This window comes from Emydura macquarii, unplaced genomic scaffold, assembly GCF_026122565.2.
Source record: "Emydura macquarii macquarii isolate MOO-44397 ecotype Brisbane River unplaced genomic scaffold, CSIRO-AGI_Emac_v2 contig_1348, whole genome shotgun sequence".
Classification (NCBI taxonomy): Eukaryota; Metazoa; Chordata; order Testudines; family Chelidae; genus Emydura; species Emydura macquarii.
This window is the reverse complement of record NW_027131485.1, coordinates 15,010,460-15,018,949: the sequence shown is the minus strand read 5'-3', so window position 1 is coordinate 15,018,949 and position 8,490 is coordinate 15,010,460.

Below are 8,490 nucleotides of genomic sequence, written 5' to 3'. Positions count from 1 at the left end.
GTGGACAGCACCAAAATTTAGGTCAAAGTCCACAGAAATCAATATGATATAATGGATAGCATTCAAAATATGGTATTTTAGTCATAAAAATTATTGCAATTAAGAAAAATATAACTCTTTTGATATTAGTATAAAAAATGAGTTGCCATTTATCTAACTTGCAAGAGAAATAGAACAAGCAACCTTCTAGGAGAAGAAATCAGTTTACATGCACACAGACGTCAGTCTAAGCAAGTTGTACGGAAAAAGAATTAAATACGTTTTGCAAACATTAACATGACACCTATGGGGTTTCAAAGGTGCTTTTAATTGCTATAGATTGTGCGAAGAGGGAAGGAAGCAGATCAGATACATATTTAGACAGGGATGCTGTAATAGAAGATGTTATACACAGAATGGCTGAAAAAGAGAGATCCCAAATGCTGAATCTGAGAAAACATTGTTGATCTTATGCCAATACAGAAGATGACATCCTCGCTAGAGAGTAATTAAGGCTGCTCACACCTAGACTTTCTAAGTAATTTCAGAGTACAACTGAAAGGCTTCCAAGGCAGGTGTGCATGTTATTGTTGTTATCATCATCATCACTATTTGTATTACCATAGTGCCTAGGAGCCCTAGTTAGAGGCCAGGACAGCATTGTGCTAGGTGGTGTACAAACTATATCTCAGCACTGCCAGCTGACCACCGCTGTGGCTCAAAGAACACAATGCCGCTGGATGGTGTTGGGGAACTAAATAATTATCAGTAGTACTATTATTTGTATCCTGGGGGCACCTAAAGACCAACCTGGGTTAGGGCCCACTAGTGGTAGGCGCTGTACAAACACTGAATAATGGACAAAAGCATGCTCTTAGGAGCTTACATTCTGATGACTACACAAACAGATACAAAATGCGACTTGTCAAAAGTATTATACAATTTCTTTCCAGTTCTCCTTCTCATAACAAATTTCCTTCCCTTGCCAATCCTCCCTATATCCAGGCTGCCAAGTCTAACTTTTTCACAGTCTTTGCTCAGCCTGAGAGTCCTCCTTCTGCCCTCCCAACACACAACAGAAAACATGCAGCCTTATTCTGGAAGACACTCAACCAAACCAAACCAAACACACCCTGCCAAAAGAATGCAGTATAATCAACCCCAAAACATCCCTAAACACGAGGCAGATCCCCAGAAATCATGAGACTGGTTAAAGATAAGAAGATTTTTTTTAAATGATATATTTGGGGTTATTTTACTTTGCGTTCTGGTCGCTGGGTCTCTAGAGTGCACTAAGGTCACATCTCTGTAATATGAAGGTCTTGATCACATTGTTTTCCCCAACAATGAAGGCTATAACTTTTTTTTTTGGGGGGGGAAGGGAGGGGGCGAGGGGGCAAATGAAAGCTAAGATTCTAATGTGATCGTTTGTCTCCAGGAGACAAAACAAAACAGCAAAAGATTCATGATAAAATAATGAGAGTTGGCAACATCAAATGTGCAAAGTTATCTTTTGGCTGCTTCCCCTCCCTGCAGAAGGGATGAATCCAGAGCTCGTACCTACATGGCCCAAGAAAAAGATTAATTTATGAAAAATAAACAAGGAAATCAATCTACAAAGTACCCTTGGCAAGAACTGGGGTTCAAGTTTGTGTTTAGCATACATTCGTTTTGAACGTTTTGAACAGTTAAGAAACTGGGTATGAAAGACAGGAGGTTCAGCATATAAGGCACTGCCCAACAGGCAGGGGGCAGAAGTGACGCTATACCACCTTTGCACCCTCTAGATTCTAGGTTTCTCCGGAAGGGCCTAAATAGCCTCCAATTTAAGGTAGTTTCGCGCATGACCCCATTTCTGGTGCATGCCCTATACAGGGGCTTTCAAGAGGGGCCGCACAGGACCATCCCTCTGTGCTGGTACCTGGTCCTGGAGGGATTCTTTCCCAGAAAGTTGAAATTCCTGTACATCCCCCTCTATACTGCTGTAGTGGAAAATAAGTACCCAAGTGGGAATGAGAATGTGACCTTTATTTTTTACATTAGTGATTTTACATGGTCCCACCAGCGCCTAAAATACAATATGTGAGCAGGGGAAGGTGTTGAGGAGCCATCTGAATTAGAGTTTTCACTGTGTGGCTTGAATAAACAAAACTCTAAAATGTATTTATTTACCAAAATTAAAATTGAGACGTGTTCATGATTTATATCAGATATATAGTTACTTTTACTGCAGCTGTATTTAAATGTCTTAACATTACTATTGGCTCCATCAATTTCAGACACTCGTTAAGTAAGCTACAGACACACTAGAAAGAAGACACTAGATATAGATTCAATAAAAAAATTGGCAGAGGGTTGCAACTTCAATAAGCTGATAGTAAAGCCAGTAAACTGATTAAACTTCAAAGGTTCCCTATAGAGTTTCAGAAGAGGGGTGATTTAAACAATCTCAGAGCTAAGCGTTGTAAGGGAAAGCTGTGTTTAGTAGCAGAGACAAGCACTAGAGCTATTTGGAATAGGGCCCTGAAAAATGGAAGTAGAAAGCTTCCCACACCCTCCTTGTAGCAACTTGGAGGGGAGGAGAGGAGTATAGCAGAAACACTCTCTCTTTACAACATCCCAGAAGTAGAAAGTAGAGGAGCTGCCTTCTAAAAGTAAGAAACTCATGCACTCCTTAATTGTACCTGGGAACCATCCAGCCTCTTCTGAGAGCTTTGGCAGAGTACTCTCAGGAGTACATGATTACTCATGACTGCCCAAGGCAAACATGCCTGCAAAAATACTTCTCTGGGGTCTTACCATGATTGCGGGGCAGTTCTCGGTAGAAGGGACAATTGTGCCCCCTTGGGCTTGGGTTGTTTATTTCTAACACACATCTTCATCAGAGCCCTGTGCAGCTACTCCCTCCCTGGATTCCCAGAAAAGATTCTTAAACCCTCACCTGCACCAGGGGAAGGCAAAGATTATTCATCTAACTTGTTCCAACAACCATGTCCTGCTTCTGGTGCCTCCTTCAGACACAAGGCATAACTGTGTATTGCACAGTTTGTGCACATGTGGAATTCATTTGATAGGGGAGTTAACCTATTGATATATAACTAAAAATGATTCTGTAATTAAAATTACACTCTATGCATTGAAATCACCAACATGTCAGGGTGTTCAGGCAATAATTACATTTTGCCATCTTTCTTAGTAACATACCAGTTCAGGATCTGCATTTCAAGGAGCAGCATTCCAGAAACTTGCGGCACAAGCACTGTCAGCTGGGACCAGGACATAAGCAGACACTGTACCTTCTACTGTGCCACTGAACTTTTCAGAATTTGTTTGGCTCATCTTTACAACTACTAGTATACACATATACCACTGTATTGTAACACATCAGCAATGATGATGTGCTATTTAGGAGTGATTCCATTTATCAAATGACTCTACCATCCCTTCTGCTTTTATCTCAGACTACAAATATACATTGAAAATTAAATATCAAAATATGATTTAGACACTGGAGTGTCCAAAGTTGGCAATATCTGACTATTGTAAGCCATATTGTATTAATAATTAGAGTAAGCTCTTTTCTGTTTGCCAAAGCTATTGACTCAAATATCCACCATAACTTGTTTCCTTCTGTATATTAGTGTTTTACTATGAATCCAATAGCTGTCCTATATTTTTGTTATGGAAAATGTAAAACAGCTATTTTTTGCCCCAAATGGCAGCTTCCTAAAATTAATGGTGCTTTAAGCCAACAGACATTAATGCTTCATTAATACAAAATACAATTTGTGCTTTAATAGCCATGAATATTTAAATTCAGAACTTCACACACCCAGTGGAGAACAGGCCATCAATATGGAAGTGACAACGTCATGCATTCTTAGATGATGATAGTGTAGAAATCACAAAACCACTAGAAATACAATGGAAGCACCATTAAAAATGGGACATTTACTAACTTCACCAGTTATATTTACTGTAGTGTCTTATTCTGATACATACAGTAGGTGCTTTGATAAAGCACTGTGGCACTGTAAATGTGTACGTACACATCAGTGTCATGTATCTCGCTGATGTCTCTCTTTCCATGTACAGCCATGAACTATTAAACAGGATTCTGGTCTAGTTGCAGCCTTCCACTTATGAAAAAGGTTGAAGAAACAGATACTGAATTGGTATCAGTGAAGATTTAGACAAATAGGTTTGTCTCAAACACTAATCCTGTATGATGGACTATTAATTGTAATTAGTGCTAGTGGGCATGGAAAATAACACATTTCTATGAAAAAAATGGGGGGATATTTAGGTTAAAAAAAATCACACCTCTAACCAACATAATTACACTGGTACAAAAGCTATGTGTAGACCAGTCTGTACTGTCATTCCTCTTCCAAAGAGATAATTAAGGTTTTTGTTGAACTCAAGTCGTTAGGCATCTAAATTTAGGATCTGGATGTCTTCAGTTCATGTCTTATTAACAGTCAAGTGCTCAGTCCTGCAGTAGCATAATAAAATATTTACGTCTTCTTATCACATCAGTATAAATGTATGTATAAAAGATACAGCCCAGAATTATACATAAAGAAATCCCATTAGAATTACTTTTCCTTCTTCCTTTCTCAACAGACAGCAACAGCAAAACCCTAATGAACAAAACTCACTTGGTAAATCATGCTGAGATCTTCTCTGTACATGGAGTTATTCTGGATTAATGATTCAGGAGTAGCTTTGAAAATGGATTAATCTGAACAGCAGTAAGGCTCTCTAGTTCTGGAATAAGACTGTCCACAAATGGGGTTGTTCAGAAATAACTACTGTGGTTTAAATTAATGCCTTGTCTTAATCTGAATTAACTGTCAAACGTACAAAGCTCTAAAACCCCCATAAATGATGCTGTATTAAATACCCAGCACTGGGAATCCATTGATTGCAAAATATTGGCTAGACTAATTCTGCAACACGTTCTGTTCACTATAGCTCAGATTTGTAAACGTTTGTAGGTACTGCTGAACATTAAAATGCCTAATTGATTTAGGAACCTAAACCTCATTGTCAAAAGGGATTTAGGCATTTGAAGCCAAAATCCCATTGACAGGATTATGGCTCCTAAGTGCCTAAATACCTTTCAAAATGAGGTTTAGGCTTCTAACTCAGTTAGGCATTGCAATGCTGAGCTCAGCCAGACTTAAAACACCTTTACAAATCTGGGTTTATGTCTCTGCCTCAACAGTGCCCCAAATGTGTATGCACTTTACACCTACTATTGTACGCACAAATATACATTAAAACTATTTGTAGAATAGAAAAATAAAACTGAACGCTCAGGACTACCAAAAAATACGTAACAGCATAGCAGAACACTGAGGGCTTCCATCCTCCAGTGTCACCAACTAGACTTCTTTCATGTATACTAATTCAAATTTACAAAAGACAAACCAATCCCCATCCCCAATCCCCCAGAGCTTTCAATAATATTAGTGAATGGCTAATGAGCAAGTCAAAGAAATGTGAATACAGTGCTTTAATATACAGAAGTTTAAAATACTTTAAAATATCCATTCTTAAGAAATGATAGTGATGCTCTTTTCCTTTTAAACTGAAAGTAAATAATATGATTGAAACAAGGAGAATCTTTGAGATGTGGTTGGAAACAGTGTAGCTGAAAATAGGGTTTGCTTATTCACAAAGCACTCCTAATTGTCTTTAGAATCCTGAAAAAATAAACAAATCACTTTAAATTTGCCAAAAGCACTGGGAAACGATACATGTTGGTAACATAGCCAAAATGATGACAAATCCAAGTTCTCTAAATAGCTAAAACCTATATCTACATGTGAAATATGATGATACAATACCCTATAGGATGGCAGCAGAACAAGGAAACAAAACATAAATAAAGCTAAGAGACCTGTCTCACACTACTCATGTCTTCAAGCAATTAACAAGTCACTGTTTGGTTAGTTAAGAAGTGATCCATTTATAGAAACTGTAATCCACGTACTTTCTCCAGAAGCCAAACACTTTCTAAAATGACAGAAAGCGATTCATATGTCGCCAACTTCATTAGCTCATTCTCATTTTAGTCCTCTATGTCAGCAACGATCCTCTCAGTAATCCCATCAAGAGGATTTTTTTTTTTAGCTTCCATCTCTCATGGACTCAGATAGGGGAATCAAATACTGAATAATACATTCAATGAGTTACTTAATTAGCTGGGTGAAGGTGAACCTGAAACAGCTGAGTCAAATAATGAGATGTCAAGCATAGTAGCTTAGACCATAGAGGGATTTGAAAGCGTTTTTCCTGTCAGAAAAAAAAAAACAAAAAAAAAAACCTAGGATTTTTCAAACAGATGACATTAGGGGATTTAATCTTTCCATTTCAGTTCTTCTGAAATCATCAGTTGGGGGGGGGGGGGGAATGAAAAACTGAACTGAAAAAAAGTGATAAACTGGAAATTACCATATATGTAGTAAATACCATTAAATAAGTCAGACTTGATTATTTACAAAGTTAAGGTCAGTTTAAAACAAAACAATAACATTTTAAATGGAAGTTAAATGGAAAGTTCAATGCTCAGATAATGTAGCAATATGCTAAAGATTAAACTATAAGCAGATGTACCATAATTTAAGGAAAGAGTCTATTTTTCCATACGTGTCAAATGGCTGACCAAAATTTTCATTGGTCTATTAATTAGGCTCACTTAATTCCCTCAATTGTCTTCTTTAGTTATAACATAATCTGTTTATTCCCCCTTAGCATTAGTTGCAGAGTCGTGTAGTCAGACACCATTTATCTCAGTCAGAACTAGGTAATTAATGCTTGCTTTATCTCTATGTTTGGACAATCAAAGGACTAGATTAATGCCTGCCCTGTAGTCCCTCAGTGCAGATTTTGACAGTGTACAGGATCCATACACATCACAGTTCCCCCCTCCCTACTCCAGAGGAATTCTCCCAAATTAAGTGGTTTCCCTATACAGGAGCCCCCACAAGAGACCATGGAAAATAGAATCATGACATTATTATACAGGATACTCATCTCATAGTGCAGTTGAGCATCAGTTCTACATTTACAGCTGTGACAGTTGAGGGAATCTGCACATAGGTCCTCCCTTCGTGGTCCCTGAAGTGCACCCACTCTAAGCTCCTGTTTCTTCAGTTGCCACTTTTCTTGGTGAAGATATGCCTCTCTTTCTTGACCAGGGTTTTTTCCAGACTGCACAGTTTCCTGCCTACGCTGATATTCCCAGCAAGCCAGACTCCATCGACAGGCCAGTGTGTGCACTTTGCTTTCTCTCCAAAGGCTATGGACATTTGTAATTGCTAGCAGTCACAAGTTACCACACAGCTCTTTCCAAGCAAGCACATTTATTCTTAAGGTGAAAGCATTACAGAGAAAATGTATTAAAAAAGAACCTACACACAAGCTAAAAGCTTACCAGCATTCACCTGTCAGTCTTATGGTGCTTTAGTAGGCCAAAGTCCTTCTAAACTTCCTTGGAAGGATTGGGGACACCCTTGGGTAGTAGGTCCCATCCATTTGCTGGATCAGAAAGAAGGCCCTGAGTCAATTAAAACTGAGGCTATTTATCCAAAAGTCCTTGCTTTGTCTGTTGGTCTCTAGAGAATCCAGTTTGAAACACTGTATGTGAGCCTCTCCAGGTGATGGTACCTCTCTGGTGAGTTAATTTGCCTAGGCATCCCACACTATGCTTAGTTCCTGAAGAGTTATGGTCACCCTCCTCCTTGGAATTGCATACAATCACTGGCCCACAATGGTACAAAGATTAATACAGGAAAATCTCCCAAAAGTATTTCAGGAAATTCCCATATCAGTCACAACAGATTAAAAAAAAAAATTAAGGGTAGCTTTGCCAATGCCAAAAGTTAAAAAATCATCACAAAGACTTCAAAAAATCATGAGATTGCCCCTAAAATAATGATATTTAAATAAATAAATAAACATTTGTTTTGGTTTATCTTCTGATTTTTTAATTCCCATGCCCAACCCCAATGAGCTTGTAGCAATTATGTTTCCTACTTCCGTAAATTCACAGCAAAAAAGGGTGTTTTGGCCCCTGCTGCAATACCTGTTGCTAGTGTTTCCAATGGAGACTGAGGCGCCATTGTGCTAGGTGCTGTGTACACAGTAAGAGGAAGTCACTACTCTGAAAAGTTTACAATCTAGAGCAAAATACAGAAATGTGTTTGTGATGTGGGACCTGAGATTCCCCCAACTCATTTCACATACGGGCTACTAAATTTCTATTAGATAGGGACAACTTTTAACTCCTGCTGAGCTAGTGACCTACAGATGAAAGGCTCCATACCTCATTAGCAATAGCTCCAGTCCCTCAAAGTATTAATGTTACACTTTTCAGAATAAGGCTACTTTCTGGAAAGACACGTTTATTAAATCAAGTCCTGACCTTTTTGGAGCATATATGGGCAGGGTCTCCCACTCGGGACAAACAGGCAAAATCCCCCACGCACTACTCTCAATCCC